This window comes from Notechis scutatus, chromosome 12, assembly GCF_049901735.1.
Source record: "Notechis scutatus isolate UNSWTSFEM ecotype Mainland chromosome 12, rNotScu1.2, whole genome shotgun sequence".
In the NCBI taxonomy this organism is placed as follows: Eukaryota; Metazoa; Chordata; class Lepidosauria; order Squamata; family Elapidae; genus Notechis; species Notechis scutatus.
This window is the reverse complement of record NC_142020.1, coordinates 1,411,623-1,432,278: the sequence shown is the minus strand read 5'-3', so window position 1 is coordinate 1,432,278 and position 20,656 is coordinate 1,411,623. Positions and strand designations below refer to the sequence as shown.

The window sequence follows — 20,656 nt, the reverse complement described above, 5'->3', positions numbered from 1 at the left end:
AAAACTACAAGGAGAAAATGGCCACAATTAGGCCACCTTCAGGGCTGACAGGTGGTGGCAGTGGTGGTATCCCTTACAATCTTAGATGCTGCTAGACCATAGCCCTGAATATGGGAGTAGACAGGGAGAACCTGGAGCACTAACCCAGGAGGACAATTATGACCACCTAGGCATCACCAGAACTCGGTGGCACGCTTGGCAGAGTTAGGTCCCCAACAGATATTGTGATGGTTGAACCCCCCCCCCCCATTACAATATGCCTCATTGAAAGTCTGGTCCTTTGACGTTGAACAGCCTTCCCCAAATGCTCCACCTGTCCAGGCAGTTTATAATAAGCTCCTACAACAATGCCAAGGACACTAATCCTTCCTTTTGTTGTTTCACAGAACCGTCAGCAGGATTTCCATGCTCTGCTTCGTGAATTTCTGTTCAAGGGTATTTTCTCCTTTACATACACCAGAACATTTCCCCTCTTTTCTCTCCTCCCGAGTAAGCTGTAGCCTTCCAGGGCTACTTGCCAACGAGTTCCTGACCTCTTTTGCTGATAGCTCCATTCATCAGAAGGCAGAGGAAGGAACAAAGGGTCCTGCTGGGTCTAATCTTTCCCAACAGGGAAGAACTGGGAAAAGGAATGTAGGTGACTGATGCTTTGGGAGAAAGGGACCGTGGTATTTGGGACATGAAGAGGAGGAGGAGGAAGAAGAAGAGAAGAGCCAAGCTTGTATGCAGATTCCAGAAAAGGGAACGGGGGTAGCAAGCAGTTCAGTTCCAGTGACTTGAGATGGTTGAGGAGAAAAGGCTGGGAAGATCCTGCAAAGGACTGTTCTTAGAATCACACAATCACAAACAACTCCAGCAGAAAGTATATGGAAGACATCAAAACATTCCAACAAAGTTCAGCAGGAGCTTCCTCAATGTTGAAAAGGTGTGTGGAGAATAAGAAAGGCTGGAGGAATGCCAGTTTGAACAGATCCACGTCTCTCATGCCAGCAGGCTGCATCCTAGCATCTGGAGGGACTGGTGGAGAAGAAGTCTGAGGGTTTCAGGAATTCCAGGACCCCAAGAACCGGAGGCCCCTCCGATGGTGTAGTTCTCAAAGGCCTTTGGAGCAGCTTATTGCTCTCAACAGTCGTAGGGTGGACTAGACCAGGGGATCTCCTCTCCAACCTTGGCAACGTTAAGACTTGTGGGTTTCAATTCCCAGAGTTCCTCAGCCAGCAAAGTCTTCATGTTGCCAAGGTTGGAGACCCTTGGACTAGACGGAGTACCAGAGACTGTTTTCCATCCTGAGGAAAAGAATTTAAATCCACAGCCTATCTAGAAGGTCATATCGTGTTTGCTGTAAAATTAAGGGCTTCCCATAAAGCCCCAGAGATGGAAGGGAACCCCACTGAGCTACCTGTCCCACTGAAGGTTTCCCCTCCCCTCATCATCAAAAGGTCTCTGGCGTTCAAAGCATATCAGGTGCAGTGGAGAGTAACAGGCAGGTCCGGACCTTTTCTGCGAGGCCATCACTCCCTTACTGGAAGTAGACCTTCTCCCGGAAGTCCCTTTCTACTCTTCTGATCAGCCTCATGATCCTCCTCTGAACCAGTTCCAGTTTCTCTCAATCCTCCCTTATGGGTTGAGGGACCCAGACCTGGATTCCAAGTGGAGTCTGACTAATGCAGAACATGCCATGCATGGTGGTGAAGAGAAGACCGAACAAGGAGCTAGCTACCTGCATTTACCTGAAAGGGTGTCGTTCCAGGGGGCAGTGCAAGCAGTGGTGGGCTACAACAGGTTTAACAACCGGTTCTGTGAGCACGCAGGAAACATTAAAAAAAACACACCAATTTGAACCTCTACAGGGCAGCCCCCCGGTAAGGGAAACAGCTGAGGCGTGAGAAATCCAGCTGAGCTGAAAAGCACGGAAATATAAGACAGGATAGGCAGGGGTGGGTGGGAGGGGCCAGCTGATTGTTGGAACTACCGGTTTGGTAGAACCAGCCCGAACCGGCAGCAGCCCAGCACTGAATGCAAGGAATAATGAATTTAAGTTACATGAAGCCGAATTCCTTTGAATGAGTCATAAATAAAGAGTTCAGAGAAGAGCAAGAAAAATTAGGGAGCCTAGAAGCTAAATCATACAAGGAACGATTACAGAAACTGGGTATAAGTACGGTCTAATGAAAAGAAGGACCGGGGGGTGACATGATAGCTGTCTTCCAATTCTTGTTTTTTTTAATTAAAGCTTTTTTTATTTTATATTTACAATAAACTCATCTTTCATTTAAATCGGGGGTCCCCAAACTTGGCAACTTTAAGACTTGTGGACTTCAACTCCCAGAATTCTCCAGCCAGCAAAGTTCTGATTTAAACAGGCTGGGCGCATATATCTTGTGCTAACAATTATAATTAATACTTTTCTTGCCAGTTATAGCAACGATCACATTTTCTTTACGTGCTATTATCTCTTATATCTCTTACCTTTCTGACAATCTTAACTTGAAGGGCTGCCCCAAGGAAGAGGGGGCCAATTTATTTCCCAAGGCACCTGGAGGTAGGATAAGGAACCGTGGATGGAATCTAACCAAGGAGAGAAGAAGGAGAAACTTCCTAACAGTGAGAACAATTAATCGGTGGAGCAAACTGCTTTCAAAAGTTGTGGGTGTGTCATCACTGGAGGCTTTTAAGAAGAGACCGGACAGGCCATTGGTCTGGAATAGTATAGGTTCTCCTGCTTGAGCAGGGGGCTGGACTAGAAGACCTCCAAGGTCCCATTCCAACTTTGATCCTGTTCAATAAATTTAGAAGCCCCCTCCAGGGCATCTCCTCACCTGAGGCAGCCACCTGTCTGGGATGGCTCCTTTCATCAGTGCTTTGTAAGCTACACGTTTATTGATGTGGTTTAAAATGACACGCACATTTTTAAATTGATGAGATTATTCCACTGTCTACCAAAAATCTCCTGGCAATTTATAATAAAAGGATAAGAAGCAATTATGCTAGAACAATTGCCATCTCTCATAGCGACATTCCTGTTGAAAAAGATAAGCTCTAAAGGTCAATCCCGCAGGGGCACATTCCGAAGTGGGGCAGAAAGCTCAGCCTGAGTCGCCTGCAGGAAGTCTAGGCAAAGTTCAAGAGGGCCAGGACAGGCAGGGCTGCTCTTCCAAGCCTCCTGGAAGCAGAACCAGCTCTTGGTGTCTTGCCTGAAACCGTTCGAGGGGCCCCGGTGGCTTCTCCACAGGCCCACCGCTGGAGGTCTGTGGACTAGACACAAACGCTCTCAGGTAGATACACCCTTGAGAACAGCCTCCCATGAAGCTCTTAACAGCAGCTTCTCCGTTTTAAAGCCACTTTCTTCCAAGAAGGGACAGAGGAGACATGTCAACAGAGACTGTTAGGAAGAGTCATGATCTCAAAACTGGGAAAGCAGAGAAAGGGGCATACCTACGCCACATAGCTGCTCTTTCTAAGGGAAAGTCGGAAGGATTCCATGATCCCAATATTTATTAGGAGACACATCTCCCTCTAGGAAATTCCAGGCTTTTCTTGTGGGAATTTTCTCCTTCAGAAGGTGCAAGAGAATCCTCTATCTCGGACCTGACCAGGCAACAAAGACAGCCTAGCCATAGAACATACGTGGGGAAGTAGGAATAGCAGGAACCTTGGAGGAAAAGGTCACTTCCTGTAACATTTAAGCAAAACTGAACTTCTTTCTTGGGCTTCATCCAGGCGGATCTGAACAAACTCTGAGCAACAGCGAAACACTGACAAGGAAGGGAGCCCAGGAGAAGGAGAGTTTCTTGACTAGGATGCATTAATATAGCACAATCCCAAATAATTCCAAAGAGAAAACTAAATAAAGAAGAATGCTGATCAATGTGGCTGCAGAAGAGAGTAACAAACATTTTAAGACAACAAAGGGATTGATATACCAGCTTTTCTGGGAAGGTGGGAAAAGGGTTAGCAGGTAACAAAGAAAAGGCCGGAACTCCTTTGGGTTCCTGGGTCTAGGACAAAATTGTCGCGGGACAATTCAAGGCTGTATTCATCATTTCATTCAGTGACTTTTGTTATCGGTGACTACGTTTTCATCAAAATTATTATAAATCTTGTCTTTCCGGATTCACTTCCTTTATTTTATTATTATTGTTATTTCCCAGTTCTCCGAACTACTCAAAATTTCCACTACCGGTTCTCCAGAACTGGTCAGAACCTGCTGAAGGCCACCTCTGGTCCCACGGCGAGTTGTCCTATTCCATTCCTGAAGGCCCAGCCAAATCTTTGTCTCCTGTTTTTGAGAAAGAATTAAGTACAGGTAGTCCTTGGCTTACAGTCATTCATTTAGTGGCAGTTTGAAGTTGCAGACTTACAGCGGCACCGAAAAAAGCAACTTACAATGGTTTTTGCACCCTTATGACCACTGCAGCATCCCTACGGTTGCCAATAAACATTCAGAGGGGAAGCCAGGTTCACTTACCAACTGCGTTCCTAACATAACAACTGCAATGATTTCACTTAACAAATGTGACAAGAAAGGCTGTAAAATGGAGCAAAACTCACTTAACAGCTGTTTTGCTTAGCAGCCGAAATGTGGGGCTCAATTGTGATCATAAGTTGAGGACCACCTGTATCAGGGTTGTAAAGGCTGCCCTATCTTCAAAAAGGGAGGAAAGGAAGACCGGGGGTCAGTGGATGGGTGGGTGGGGCAACAGACAGGTAGCCCGAGGACCCCCAAAGAAGATTCTAGAGCATTTCATAACAGAACCGATCTGTAAATCTTTTGAAAACGTTATTAGGGGGGGGGGGGGGGGGGGGGGGGGGGGGGGGGGGGGGGGGGGGGGGGGGGGGGGGGGGGGGGGGGGGGGGGGGGGGGGGGGGGGGGGGGGGGGGGGGGGGGGGGGGGGGGGGGGGGGGGGGGGGGGGGGGGGGGGGGGGGGGGGGGGGGGGGGGGGGGGGGGGGGGGGGGGGGGGGGGGGGGGGGGGGGGGGGGGGGGGGGGGGGGGGGGGGGGGGGGGGGGGGGGGGGTGGGGGGGGGGGGGGGGGGGGGGGGGGGGGGGGGGGGGGGGGGGGGGGGGGGGGGGGGGGGGGGGGGGGGGGGGGGGGGGGGGGGGGGGGGGGGGGGGGGGGGGGGGGGGGGGGGGGGGGGGGGGGGGGGGGGGGGGGGGGGGGGGGGGGGGGGGGGGGGGGGGGGGGGGGGGGGGGGGGGGGGGGGGGGGGGGGGGGGGGGGGGGGGGGGGGGGGGGGGGGGGGGGGGGGGGGGGGGGGGGGGGGGGGGGGGGGGGGGGGGGGGGGGGGGGGGGGGGGGGGGGGGGGGGGGGGGGGGGGGGGGGGGGGGGGGGGGGGGGGGGGGGGGGGGGGGGGGGGGGGGGGGGGGGGGGGGGGGGGGGGGGGGGGGGGGGGGGGGGGGGGGGGGGGGGGGGGGGGGGGGGGGGGGGGGGGGGGGGGGGGGGGGGGGGGGGGGGGGGGGGGGGGGGGGGGGGGGGGGGGGGGGGGGGGGGGGGGGGGGGGGGGGGGGGGGGGGGGGGGGGGGGGGGGGGGGGGGGGGGGGGGGGGGGGGGGGGGGGGGGGGGGTGGGGGGGGGGGGGGGGGGGGGGGGGGGGGGGGGGGGGGGGGGGGGGGGGGGGTGGGGGGGGTGGGGGGGGGTTGGGGGGGGGGGTTGGGGGGGGGTTTGGGGGGGTAGTTTATAGGGTATTGTATTTTATTAAATATTGTGGGGGTGATTATGAAGCCATCCTGGGTTTATCAAACAAGCTTTGCTAGATTAGCCTTATCTCAATTTCCTACTGTACAGAGAATATACCTTGATTTCAGCAAAGCACTTGGCGTTCTGGCTGGCATGCTTGGGCCGTGAATTAAGGACAATGAAGTGGATGCACAGCCAACTCAAAAGCCATCGTCCTCATCCAAGGGAGCAGAGGTGGCAGGTTCTGACTGGTTCTGGAGAGCCAGTAGCAGAAACTTTGAGTCGTTCGGAGAACCGGCAAATCCCGCCTCTGACTGGCCCCGCCCACCCCATCTCTTCTCTGCCTCCCATCGAGTCCCAGCTGATCGGCTGGGTCTCCTTTGGTTGCCCTGCACAGGAGAACGGAGCTGGAAAGCAGGTTAGCGGGGTGGAGAAGGAATGGGATTTTGCACTAACCTTCCCCCAAGAGTGGGGAGGGAATGGAGATTTTATAGTATCCTTCCCCTACCACACCCACCAGGCCACGCCCACCAAGCCACGCCAACAGAACTGGTGGTAAAAAAAAATGGAATCCCACTACTGGGAGGAAGACAGGAACGAAAGGAGAAGGAAGAGAGGAACAAAAGGGGAAGGAAGAGAGGAACAAAAGGAGAAGGAAGAGAGGAACAAAAGGGGAAGGAAGAGAGGAAGGAAGGGAAGGAAGCAGAGGTGGTCTTCAGCCGGTTCTGACCAGTTCTGGAGAACCAGTAGCAGAAATGTTGAGTAGTTCGGAGAACTGGCCAATCCCACCTCTGACAGGAGATTTTACAGTATCCTTCCCCTGCCACGCCCACCGAGCCACGCCCACAGAACCCGTAGTAGAAAAATGTGAATCCCACCACTGCAAAGGAGAGCCCTGAGCAGGGGCCGCGAGTGTCTTTCCTGTGCTTTCTTTAATCACTTTGAGATAAACCTCATCCGATTTGCAGATGACACAGCATTGGGTGGGACAGTTAAGACAAAAATTAAAATCAAAAGCTAAAAATTCAAAATGACCACCAAAGGTTAGAGAAATGAGCTGAATATAAGAGAATTAAGTTTATCTAATTTTTTTTAACATACAGTTATTTACATAGGAAATGCATCAAATGCACAGGTGTGGGATGGAGGCTTCTAAAAATTGAGGGGTATAGAAGTGGCAGTAACGAATAAATAAATTCAGTATTTGCCAATGCAGGTGAGAAACAAGTGGAACTCACCATCTCAGCCACCTGTTGAGATTTTTGACACCTGCCCCCAGGGGCTCCTCCTGCCTGCAGGGATTGGGGGAGGGGGGCGATCTCGAACATCAGTGAAAAATGGTTTCTGGTCATTCTCAAACTGCACCCAGCCCTTCTGCGTGCCTGCATAGCCATGCCCAAGAGCTTTGCCCTTTCACCTTTTACTTCTGCAGTGCAGGAGAAGGAATCCTTCCCATCTACGCACAGTAGAAATGTACATTCTTTACAAAAACTGTTCCTGAATGTTGCTGGGCAGGGCTGGTGGTCGGGAAGGGAAATAAGTGTGCAGAGTAAATCTATCATTTCTGTAATTTAACAACAAATTTCTACTGAGCAATTTGTCCCTAGACAAAAATCTGCTTTAGCAATTTTTATGAATTCTGCTATCCTTTTGGCAAATCATAGTTTCTTTCCTGGTTAGAAAAGATAGGAATATTAATGCAGAAAGACTGAGAATAAGATCACTTAGGAATTCTACAATTCAACAATTATAATTTTTCTCTGGAAAAAAGGTAAGTGTTTTCACAAATATTGTTGTGCTTTGGAAGAGTGAATAGCACCAGATGGGAATAAAGAGAGGGTGGATGGTGCAAGTGAAATATATAGAAATTTAAATAGGTCCTGTTAGGGTCCATTTAAAGTTTCTCTGCAGTGTGTGGAGAAGCAATTGCAGTTTTGCAAGTTAGAAAAGACTGGAAAACAAAAGCTAAAGTCAAAGAAGATGCACATCTGGTCACATCCATATTGTGTTCATGAGCTGCAATCTATGCACGTCAAGGAATACGCCCCCCCCTCAATTTGGAAAGGATACATAGAATATGCAGCAAACTGATAGTTGCAACAACTTAACACTGGACACATATTTGAAAAAGAGCAGCCAACACAGAGTTTTTTGAGTTGGTAAGTTGTACAGTTCTGGCCCTTGTGCTTAGATCAAGGTTCAGCCCAGATGAGAACCCTGGCTAGGAAATTAATTCAAACGTGTGAATCAGCTCCAAATATTTTATGGATGCAAGGTGATTTATTGACTTGCCATTGGATGCACTAAAGATGCTTCTTTATTTATGGCACTCAGATTTAAAGAATAGAGGTGTCTAATAGTTGCAAGAACAAAAAACACACTTCGAAACTTGACATCAGGCTTGGCTATAAATGCTCCATTAAGATAATAATAATCATACCTGCCTAAATTAAACACAGCACAGCACACATTTTTCTCTGATAATGCTGTGAACCTGAAAGACAGAAGAACTCTCATCTCTGAACCATAAAGAAACATGGAAGACAGAAACGCTTTGCAAATCCACAACTAAATAGATGAGAACATTTTAGATTTTGAACATTGGAATTTTCAAATATTTAGCAATGAGCATAGTTGAAAATGTTTATTGTACGTTAGAATGAAGAACTGATACAACCTGCACAAAATGTGACCCAATTCTGGAAGGAAAAGGGCTACGATGATGTTTAAAAGGTATACAGGAAGCAAAAGCGCAACTTTTGGAAATGAACAAAGAAATTGGATATTTTTTTTAGCAGATGCGACGGTGTGCTTGTCTGGCCCCGAAACTGGCCAACTTGTAGTCTGGATTAAAAACAGGCACCTCCAAGAGGCATCTGTAGAGCTGACATTGGAATGGTAGCACTTGGTGTCTGATTCTGCAATTTGAGCAGAAAAAATGGGCTGGATCCAAGCAAAGAAAAGGGAAAGTGGAATTTCAAAAAAACCAAAGAAACGGGCAGAGAGCAAGAGAGAAAAGTTCCTCATCCTTGGTCCACGTTGCCTGCACCCTAGGAGGCTTTTCAGGGTGGCCACAAATGCCCCGCTGCCAGAAAGGCACTGCCCACAGGAGTCAAGGTCTCTTGGCTGACTCTACCTGGGCACCAGAGCAAGCCTCCCCCAACCCCCCAACTGTCCCTCTGTTTCCTGTGTCAGGAGGAGACAGCTATGGAAAAAGAAATGTCTCTCTGAATCCTGGGTCTCCAGAGGTTAGGAAAATCCAGGGGTGAGGGGAGAAAGGGGATCCACATTGGGAACTTTTGCTGAGGTGCCTTCCTTCTTAGGCCAGCCCCCTTCACCGAGTAGGGCTCCAAGGCCCCAGTTACCAGCTGGGAATGGCCCCAGGACCGGTTCATTTGCAGATCTTCGCAAGGAACTGGCACAGCATCTGCTGGTCCACTAAACTCAGGGGAACTCCCTGCATTTTTTTAGGCCCAGCCTGCCCTTCCTTTCTCTGGCAAGCTCTGAACTTCTCCTGAAACCCTTTGAGGATCTGAGGGGCTCCCTGGACACCACAGATGCCACCAGGGGCATAAGCAGCGCCACAAAGAGGGAGACTCCCTTGGCACAGCAAAGCAAACCGAGAAAAACTCACCAGCAGGGGCAGGAGGGTCCATGAGACGTGGTAAATAAAAGGCAGCTCTCCGTTTTGCTAAGGGCCCGGGACACCTCTGGACACTAGAAGCGGGGAGAGGGAGGGAGGGAGACAGAGAATGAGAGAAGGGGGAGGGAGAGGGGCGAAGAGAGGGAGAGAGAGGGAGACAGAGGAGGGAAGGACCGCCAAGGACGTCAGGAGAAGGGAGGAGATTGTCTCATTGGGTGGCAAACAGATTTGCTTGAATGAGGAACTGGGTGAGGGAACCCAGTCCTCTTGGCACACTTGGGCACCAGATCCTGCCTCTCTTGCACAAGAAGCCTGGCTGGCAGCTGGCCTGGTGGCGCAGCGCCCAAAACCTGCAATTTGGAAAGAGCAAATAGTTTGAACCACTTGAGATTTCTGCTGAACTTCTTGAACTTTGACTCCTTCTTTAGAAACTGGTCTAACCGCCATTGAAAAGGGCCCAGTGCTTGTCAGAGATCCGCGATAGGCCTGTTCCCATGGGAGCTCCCGGCCCCTGGCTGGGGGCTTCTCAGAGCGAAGGCAGGGAAGGCCCCCAAGAACATCCATCCGTCCATCCGTCCTTTTTTTCATCTCATAAGCATCAGTCACCTTCTGCTTAAATTAATCTTGAGTTCCCCCACCCCACAGAGGGTCCTTTGGAGCAAAGGTCTGCTAAGAGAGAGAGAGGAGGGGAGGGAGGGAGGGAGGGAGGGAGAGGGTAGGGGAGATGGAGACGGGGAGAGAGAGAGGGAGGAAGGGGGAGAGGGGGAGGAGAGAGGGAGGGGAGAGAGGAGGGAGAGAGAGGGGGGAGAGGGAGAGGGAGGGAGGAAGGGGGAGAGGGAGAGGGAGGAGGAGGGGGGAGAGGGAGAGGGCAGGGGAGACGGAGATGGGGAGAGAGAGGGAGAGGAGGAGGAAGGGGGAGGGGGGAGGGAGAGAGGGGGGAGGGAGAGGGAGAGGGGCAGGGGAGACGGAGATGGGGAGAGAGAGGGAGAGAGGGAGGGAGGGAGGGAGAGAGAGAGAGGGCAGGGGAGACGGAGATGGGAAGAGAGGGGGAGAGGGAGGGAGGGGGGAGAGGGGAGAGGGAGAGGGCAGGGGAGACGGAGATGGGGAGAGAGAGAGGAGAGAGGGAGGGAGGGAGGGGAGAGGGGGAGGGGGGAGGGAGGGAGAGAGGGAGGGAGAGAGAGATAGGGAGGGAGGGGGAGAGGGAGGGGAGGGAGACGGAGGGGGAGGGAGAGAGGGAGAGAGGGAGAGAGGGAGGGAGAGAGAGATAGGGAGGGAGGGGAGAGGGAGAGGGCAGGGGAGACGGAGACGGGGAGGGAGAGAGGGAGAGAGGGAGAGGGGGAGGGAGAGAATACTCTCTGCTCAAAGCCAGCAAGTTTTGCTCCGCCTGTCCCTTTTGTACATTTGTTCCTTTTTGCACGCACACCCAAGTTATGTGTTTTCCATGGGAGTTGGGCTCCTGCCAAGCCACTGGTTGGCCACTTGTGGTCATTTAGGCAACCAGTGCAACACACAAAGTGTAGACGAGTGCAGTTCTATCACCAGACCTGGGGCTCTTCTGGGCAACATGCAACATGGCAGCAGTTTTGGAAACCACAACTCCTCCCTGATAGAGCCGTACTCATATCAGGTGTGGTATGTGCTGGTTTCCAGTGGAACTGAGGCACAAACCTCAGGGAAGAAGGAAGTGCTGGCGAGGTCTGGGGTTACTGGTGAATAAGAAGAGCATAAATGTTCCAGCCAATGCTGGGTGGTAGGTATTTCTATTTGTAAATGTGGAAAAAATACAATTCTCTCATTAAAAACATCATGAAAAAAGCACAACAAAGAATGTTCTTTCTGCACCAACTCAGGAAGCTCAAACTGCCCAAAAGGAGCTGCTGATCCAGTTCTACAGAGGAAGGATTGAGTCTGTCATCTGCACCTCTATAGCAGTCTGGTTTGGTTCTGCAACCCAACAGGACAGACACAGACTTCAGAGGATAATTAGGACTGCAGAAAAAATAATGGCTACCAACCTGCCTTCCATTGAGGACCTGCATGCTGCATGAGTCAAAAAGAGGTCTGTGAAAATATTTACAGACCCCTCACATCCCGGACATAAACTGTTTCAACTCCTTCCCTCAAAACGACGCTATAGAGCATTGCACACCAGAACAACTAGACACAAGGACAGTTTTTCCCCGAACGCCATCACTCTGCTAAACAAATAATTCCCTCAACACTGTCCAACTATTTACAAAGTCTGCACTACTATTATTATTACTTTTAATCCTCCCATGATCCCATCCTTCCTTTCACCCATCTCCTCCCACTTATGATATGACTGTAACTTTGTTGCTTATATCCTTATGATTTATATGGACTGTTTCCTAGTATGATTTGATGGCTTATTGTACCCTATGAGTATCATTAAGTGTTGCATCTGATGATTCTTGACTCTTGACGAATGTCTCTTTTCTTTTATGGACACCGAGAGCATTTGCACCAAGACAAATTCCTTGTGTGTCCAAACACACTTGGCCAATAAAGAATTCTAAATATATTCTATCTTCTTTAAAAATGAAACTGTTCCTGGCTACAAATGCCTGGGAGGAAGCAGAGAGAGAGAGAGAGAGAGAGACCGTCTGTGTCTTTTTTCTTGCTATTTTGCTTTTCCTGTTAGTTTCATCAACTTCAGACAGTTTAAAGATGCTAAAGGAAGCTGTTTCCCAGGGTACGGTTTGAGGTGACATGGATCCCCCAGGAAAGGGTCACTGAAGAGACAGGATTCCATGCATTGATTCCCATGTCACCACCATACCCCCACATAAGTAACACCCAAAGAGCACAAAGGGTGGTGTGGAGCCAGACAGACCTGAGGCCCATCTATTATTGCCAGAGGAGCCACCAAATGCTGGAGGAAGTTGAAACAGCAACCAGGCGAACCACTTCACCCTCCAGCTGGCATTGAGAACCTATGAAGAGTCACCATCATCAAAGCCACAGAAGTTTTCTTCCATTAATATTTTTAGTGATCACTTTATTGGATGATTTCAGATTATACACAATATTAGTTTATTTTCAGTTAGTCCTCTATTGATCCCGAGAATGAAATTTCTATTGTTCATCACTATTTTCACTGAGTAGTTCAGCCCACTTGCCACAGTCCCTTCCCTGATCAAACTCTGCCTGTGGCCTCAGATACCACCCATGTATATGGGAAGTTGGCATGCACCCTTTTTTTCCTGCAAACTTGAAATTGCATTTGCTGTTCACAGACCTGAAAACTCTAGTCCCCAGTTCCGTATTTCTGAATAATTTGGAGAAAGTCTGGAAGAACAGTGGAGATGGTGCTGGGAGCAAGTATATGTTGCTTGCCTAGCAGGTGTTAATTTTCAGATGGGCGGTAAAAAATGAGTTATCTGTAAGATCAGAAGAATCCTACTAAGGCAATACTAGGGGGGCAGCTGTTTGACACTTTCATATGTTAGTTTTTTTAAGGTATCTGGAATCTACAGAGTAGGTAGTACATACATATTTGTAGAAATAAATACATTATTCGTTTTATACTTCCTGTAATGGACCGTGAGAACAACCTTGGGAGACAGGAAGAAGGAGCTGCAACTGGGATAGCAGTCAGCAAGAGATATCTCAACCCAGAAAGAAGCAATAGTGGAATATTGTAAAAAGAAATTAAAATAAACTTTTGAAAATAAAATAGGTAAAGGCACTGATGTAAAAATAGTTTAGGATGTAAGTAAAGTTTTATAATTTTATAAAACTTTACTTACATCCTAATAATTTTATGCACTGTAAAAGTAAACTTAAAAAGAAGTGTCAAGAGACAACAGAAACCATTTTAGATAAAATACTAAGGAAAGAAGAACTGAAGAAACTTCCCAAGAAGATAAGTGTGGATCAATAAATTTAAGATTTTACGATGGCAACTATTTTTGTCAGTAAAAGAAACTGAAATAAAGCGGAATTATGTAAAGCAAAAAAAAATGAGTTTGTAAATGAACTGGGTATGTGGGAATAAAGATTAGGAAAGACTGTTTTTGCAGAGGACTTGGTGCTGCTTGTAGATCTTTTAAAGGGAATTGAAATATTAATGTGTTTTTGCAAAGAACTTGGTCATAAGCAGATGTCAAGATTAATAAAACAGAAGATAAAAATATTAACAAAAATATGAAACTAAGAAATTGAACAGAATTGATGAATAAAATAAGTCTTAAGATTGAGAAGATACAATATCACTATGATAAAATACTAACTTCATGTTATTCCAAAATACTGTAACTATGTTAAGACAAGAATGAACGAAGTTAAAAAAAATACGTTAAGATGGGAGAAGCACAATTGTCAATCCTGGGAAGAATTTCTGTGATAAAATGAATGTCCTACCTAGAATTATTATTTTTTGTTTGTTTAAGACAATAACTGTTTTGACAGCTGATGTATCACTTAAACAGTGACAGGGAGATATATCTAAATTTGTGTGGCAGAGGGAAAAACCACCCGTTAAATCTAAGGTGTTACAAGATGCAAAGGAAAAAGGAGGTTTACCTGACTGGAGATCGTATTTTGCAGGTTGCTCTTTGGCTTCTGTGAAAGAGCGAATGGTGCTGAGAGACAGGACAGAGGAACCTCTGGGAGTTAGAAGAGCAGGGCCTGAGATCTGGGTGGCAGGGATACTTGTGGTACAATAGAATCAAGGTCATCACAAGAAGCATTTTTAAATGAGAAATAGCAGGTAGAATACAAGTAGCTAACATATTGTGAGATACTAAAATTTGTCAAGGGAAATGTAAAATAAAATAAAAATAAAAAAGAGGAACTGGTAGCAGAGGGATATAATTTTTAATGGGTTTCTTATTTCCAATTACTAGAAAGATTTAACGAAGACAACAGAATTTGTGGTTTTAATTGAAGTTAAGACTGAATTTGAAATAGAATTGCTTACAAATGATGAGTGTGTAATTGTTAAAATATATAAACATTTATTGAACTTTGAAAGAACAAGTATGATAAAGTGGCTTAAATTTTTGATTATAATATATTATCGATGGAACAATGGGAAATTTGAAGCTTAAAAGGATTAAAATGTACATTATTTTAAGATAAAATGTTCATAAAAGGATACCATTGGTATATGTCATTAGAGAAATTGCCTAGTCTATATAAAACCACTTCAAACATGTTGGAAATGTGAACAAAAAGGGACATTTTACCACATTTGGTGGAAGTGTAGAAAATTCTGGATTCAAATATTTGGATAGATCCTGAGGATCTTAAAGATTAACATACAATTGAGATCAGAGATTTTTCTTGTCGGATGGATAGAGGACTGACATTAATCTCATTGCAAATCTGAAAGGCCTTCTCCCCTCCCTCACCTTTCCTTGCCACAGAAGTAGGGAGGGTCCCTTCTGCTTTCTTCCCCCACCCCCATTCCTTCTCGGGAGTAAGATCTTTCTTGCCTGATCCTGCAGCTCTTCCTCGGGTCTCCCAAGCTTATTCTCACTACCCATTCCAGCTCCCTGTGTCAAAAGGAGTTTTTTCTGGTGGGCTGCCCAGATCCTGTGGCTAAGCATGTGCTTCATATGAGCATCTTGGGAAGATCTTGGGAGTCCTAGTTGAGGATCACTTAAACCCGAGTCAGCTGTGTGCTGCAGCTGCCAAAAAAGACAATGCAGTCCAAGGCTGCATAAATATAGGGATAGAATCAAGACCATGTGAAGGGTTAGTGTCACTTTATAAGATGTGGAAAGATCACCCTTGGAATCCTGCATCCAGTTTTGGTCACTATGATGCACAAAAGATCTTGAGACTCTAGAAAGAGTGAAGAGAAGAGCAACCAAGATGATTAGGGGACTGGAGGCTAAAATATATAAAGAAGAGTTGCTGGAACTGGGTATGTCTGATTTCACGAGAAGAAGGACTAGGGGTGACATGATAGCAGTCTTCCAATGTCTAAGGGGCTGCCGCAAAGAAGACGGAGTCAACCTATTCTCTAAAGCACCTGACAAGAAGCAATGGGGGGAAACTAATCAAGGAGAGAAGCAATGGAGATACTAAGGAGAATTTCCTGACAGAACAATTAATCAGTGGAATGACTTGAAGTTGTGGGTGCTCCTATACTGGAAGTTTTAAACAGATTGGACAACTGTTTGTTTTGTAATGCTATCAGGCTACCTGCCTGAGCAGGGGGGTGGACTAGAAGACCTCCAAGGTCCCTTCCAACTGTTATTCTGTTAAGGAGAGGCTACTTCAGATACTCTAGAAGGTACATAAGACATCCAATTTCCAGTAAAATGAAGTCACTGAGCAAGTAAATAGGTATCTGAAAACACAGCACAGTGGGTGAGTTTAAACAGGATTTTCCAAACTAATTTCCTTTTTGGTACACATATTCTATTGCAAGTGGATAGGGTAGGTATACTTTCTTAACCTGTGAGGTTGAAAAGAAAATAAGAGAATGCAAAGGTGGTTCCGCTAGTAATTATAAGGTAGGGCCAGAAGGAATAGAGTGTAGCCCAGTGGGACATAGCAATTAGGAACTGGCCTTAAAACAGCATTGTATGTGCATGCAGCCACTGCATGTTTATAGTGGTGCTTGAACAAAGATAAAACAATGGCAACAGTGATTGTTGATGCTTGAATGCTTCCAAAGATAAAAATTTACTGGATGGAGCTCAGGAGGTACGATAGCTCAAACAAAATTCACAAGAAAGAAAATGAGATAGAGGAAAACTCATAGATTTGACACAATCAGAAAGATGAAATATGCTGGGAGCAGGAGAGATAGCACCCTTATCTATGGGGAAATATGTGGGCACAAATGATGATGGCATTAAACCACCAGTCCAATGCCCTGCTGAGAGCAATTGAGGTTCCCCTGACGAATGGCTGCTTGAACACATCCAGTCTTGCATTTGCAAGGTTAAATCTTTTTCACATGAATTAGCTTCTATCCTGTCGTTGCTTCCTCTGAACTTGTTTTAATTTGTACAAGTTCTTGCTATAATGTACAACCTAGAATTTGTACAAGTTCTTGCTATAATGTACAACCTAGAACTGGACACCGTAATTGATTCAAGATGGACTACGATCAATGCAGGCTAAAATGGAACTATTGTGTGCTACTGCTGTGAAACAGCAATAATTGTTATCTCAGACTTCGAAGTTCTAGGAAGAAACTCAGAAATTTGTGACCCAGGTGATGTTCTCATACCTTCTCCCAGGCAACTGAGAAAGACCAACTATGGAACATCAAGAGTTTTCGGTTTGAGGACACTTTAGAGGTGAAAGATTGGTGGCACCACCAAGAGCTGGGAAAGTCAACTTAAGCGGGAACCTTCATCCTGTGAGCTTGTGAGTCACGATGTTAGAGTAAGAATTTCAAACTGATATGTGATAAGAGCAAATGACAGAATAGTTATACCAGGCTATCCTGCCAAAAAATTAGCATCATCCCATCAAGCCCAATACAGTATTATGCTTGCCATATCAGCATGAAAAAATCAGAACCACCACGAGATGACAGTCATTGCGATTTTTGCTGCCATCTCAGTGGTGGTTCCAATTACTGTATGCCAATAATATGGTAACCATAATCTTGAGGCTTGATGGAATGGATGCCTAATTTGAATATAACAGATTTATTCCAGGAGAAAAGATGCAGTTGGGAGAGGGGATGAATTGGATTATCACTCTGCTAAACAAATAATTCCCTCTACACTGTCCAACTATTTACAAAATCTGCACTACTATTACTATTAATCTTCTTATCACTCCTGATCACCCACCCTCCCACTTGTGATTGTAGGACTGTAACTTTGTCACTTGTATCCTAACTATTTATATGGTCTGTTTCCTGGTATGATTTGATTGCTTATTGTACCCTATGACTATCATTAAGCGTTGTACTGATTATTCTTGACTCTTGACAAATGTATCTTTTATGTACACTGTGAGCATTTGCACCAAGACGAATTCCTTGTGTGTCCAACCACACTTGGTCAAAAAAAATTCTATTCTATATGCTATGTCTGCACTTTGTTGTGCTATTGAGCGTCTCTGATTAAAGAAAGAGAAAAAATGGATCAAAGCATTTTCTGCTGTTGGTGTCTTCTATTGCCCTTCAGTCCACATTTTCTCCTGGGATGAAACCATCCCAAAGGAAAGAGTTGATCCTTCAAAGAGATATGAAATAGTCCTGGTATAGGATTTTGATTGCCCCTGTTGGGAGACCAAACTCTGCTACCTGCAACCCCTCCAGAAAATTTCTGACTTCCATTGCTAACAACTCCCTCTTCAAAACTCTCTCACCAACAGTGCAAGATTTAGTGGAAGAAGTGCGAGTGGAAGACGGGGGACTTTCTGATTGTAGGAGAAACTAAAGCTAAGTCTCCCCCCAGCGTGTTCCTTAGACTTAAAAAAGAAAAACAATTTTATTGCATTTGGAGAAACAATAATGCTCGAGATAAATAAAACGGAGAAAGGTCGCATTGGGAATCGGGTGGGAGTTCTTTAAAGACTAAAAACTCAACGGCAAACCATCCCAATAACAAAACAGAGACCGGGAAGATGCAGAGAATTCTAGTTTTGTTTGACAACAGGTCCCCGCGTAAACTCTCTGCCGGAGCCTTCAAATGGCAGCAATGAGGAAACCTCAGCACGGATTTCTCCAAGACTTGTCCCATTGATCCCAGTTCATCTCAGTCCAAGGCGTGTTTTGGAAACAGGATAATTTGGCTGGAGCAAAACTCAGAAGGCGCCGAGCAGCAGCACCCGCTGTTTAAAGCGTTTGGGAAGCCGCGGCTCCTTCGGCCAGGGGCAGGGGAGGGGCTCGGGTGGGGTCGCCAACTGAGGGGGAGGCCGAGAGATGAGACCCGTCGCCACCGACGCCCGGAGAACTCCTCGAGGCTGGGCTTCGGCCGCTTCAAGGGCCCCCCGGGCTTCGCCTCTCCGCTTTAAAGCGGCGCCCCGGGAAGCTGCCCCGGGAAGGCGGATCCTAGCAAGCGGGGCTGAAGCTGCTGGGCAGCGGCGCCGGCGCCGAAGAGGCCGCCGTCAAGGGCAGGTGGCGGCTGCTGGCGCTCACTCCGGCCGCAAAACAAGCCGGGGTTTAAGCTCCAGGAAGGCCGGTTGAAGGGCAGGAAAAGGCCCGCCTTGCCCGCCACGGAGAGCCCCGCGGTGGGAGCGGCGCCTGCCCGGGAGCCCCGCAAAGCCGCCCGGCTCCGCCTCCCGTCCGGCTGAGGCTTTTCCTCCCGCTCTCGCCCGCCAGACTCGGGCCGCGCTCGCCAGGGCCGCCGCTCGCAGGGCAGAGCCGGAGGAGGAGCGCGGCTGGGGCGCCGCCGCCGCCGCCCTCACCTGTCGGCGCCGCGCGCTTCTCTTCCTGGGCGCCTCGCTCTCTTCGACGGGGCGGGCGGGCGGGCGGGCGGCGGCGGCGGCGGCGGCTCTCCTGGTCCGGGAAACGGCGGCGACGGCCGCCCTCCTCTGCTGCTGCCTCCGCCCGCTGCGCCGCTCTGGGCCGGGCACTTCTGCCGCCCGGGGAATTGCCCAGCGCGGTCGGCGGAGGAGGCGCGCCAGCCACCCCGTCGGGAAGGCGCGGCTGTCCGGGCGCTCCCGCCCCTGCTCGGCCTCCTTTGCCCGGCCCTGGGGGGGCTCCCGGCCCGCTGCTCCCGGGGCCGTTCTTTGCCTCGCGCCGTCCCAGCGGGCCAGAGGCGAGGGATCCTCCAGTGCAGGAGTCTTCCGAGGGCCTCGCCGCGCCCCCGGACGGCCGGAGAAGCCCAGGCCGGGCAGCTGAAGGGCGGCTGGGCGGTGGCGGCTGCGGGCGCTTCCAGCCGTCTCAGGGGAAGGAGAGCGAGCGCCGCGGGCTCCGGGCATCCCACCGAAAGGGCGGGGCCTTCCACGCACAGGCCCCTGACTGAGCCGCCCCCCCCTTCGCTCTGCCAGTGCCTGACACATTGGCAGGCTTGGCTTCCATAAGCGGAGAAGACGGCGGAGTTTCTGTGGTTCTCCCTTCCGTCCTTCCTGCTGTGTGGTGGTGGAGAAGCCCAGGCCCCCCCAGCCTTTGGGGCCGTAGTTGGGCTTCCCTGGCTGATGCTCTCCCTACAGGCAACGGGGCAAGACGGAGCTTCAGTGCTATTGCCCATCGCTGAATTGGCAGCAGCTATCAACCTGAGCGCCCCCGTGGCTCCTGCTTTCCTGGCGTCTCCTGCCCCCCCTTTCTGGAAGTCCTGGTGGGAGGCTCCTGTCCGTCCCTGCCCCTGCCTCACTGCCTCACTGCCCACCCTGCCACCCAGCTAGTGGGGAGGGGTCTTTCACAGTGGGGGCCCTCAGGGCAAATAGTAGTAGGCCTGGTTGGAGGAGGAGTTGCAATAACACTTAGACTTGCATTCTTCTCCATAGTGTTTTATTATAGAACTTTTTAAAGCATTTACAAATGTCAGCCTATTGCCCCCCACAATCTAGGTCAAGGGTCTTCAAACATGGCAAGTTTAAGACTTGAGGACTTCAACTCCCAGAATTCCTGAGCTAACATGACTGGAGGAGGAGGAATTCTGGGAGTTGAAGTCCACAACTCTTAAAGATGTCAAGTTTGAAGACGCCTGATCTAGGTCCTCATTTTACTTGCCTCGGAAGGGTGGAAGGCTGAGTCAACCTTGAGCCGGCCAGGATCAGCCTGCAATGCTGCACTCTAACCACTGCACCAGCTCAGGTGGTCTCCATAATGCCTTTCCAGCAGCGCAGAAGCAGAGCTTGGAAACCAGGGTTTGTTGTGAACTGAAGTCAGGAGACTCGGCTGGCCGGATTGAAGAGCGCAACCTGGATCAGCCATGCGGTGTCTGGCAAAGGGTTGGCCCTGCCGTTGAGGGCCAGCCCTGCAGAGCATGATCCTGGCCTCTTCCCCACGTCGCAGCACCTTTGAACCATTTCAGCCACAGATCATGTCACCAAGGAGGCCCCAGAGGAAACCCCACCTTTGCCTGTGGCTTCAGCTGAGCTTCACTTCCTTTTCTGCCAACTCCCTTCCCGGGACTGCCTGCGCCTCAGGTTGAGCAGGTTTGGAGGAAGGGTGGGGCTGTTTTTTCAGGGGGGAGGGAGGCTCTTGGGGAGCTTCCCAGCCCATCAGCTTTCAAGCTAATTTGGGGAGTTCAGTCACCGCTTCTCTCCTTGGCATCGCTTTTCTGCTAAGCTGCCGTCCTTAGTCATCGACTTGGTCTCCTGCGCCTTCTTCCTTCTCCAAAAACCAGGCCGGGGAGAGTGTAAGTCTGACAGGGCTTTTTCTCAAAGGAGGATAAATAAGGAGGAGCTTTTCTAGATCCGTTTTTTTCTAGTACTGGAAAAAATATTAG

At 49.1% G+C, this 20,656-nt stretch overlaps 1 protein-coding gene across 4 annotated transcripts in view; it reads right to left on the bottom strand.

Annotated features, from left to right (window-relative positions):
- Positions 1 to 18,992, bottom strand: part of SCNN1B (sodium channel epithelial 1 subunit beta) — a 32,162-nt gene extending 13,170 nt beyond the window's left edge. For 2 of the 4 annotated variants that reach the window (XM_087973088.1, XM_087973090.1), the window contains exon 1: positions 2,470 to 2,598. The gene's annotated coding sequence lies outside the window, so the exon portion shown is untranslated. Of the gene's footprint in view, positions 1 to 2,469; positions 2,599 to 18,668 lie in introns of those variants that run through there. The other 2 variants (XM_087973092.1, XM_087973089.1) reach the window with 2 other exon arrangements.
- Positions 18,993 to 20,656: the final 1,664 nt, after the last annotated feature.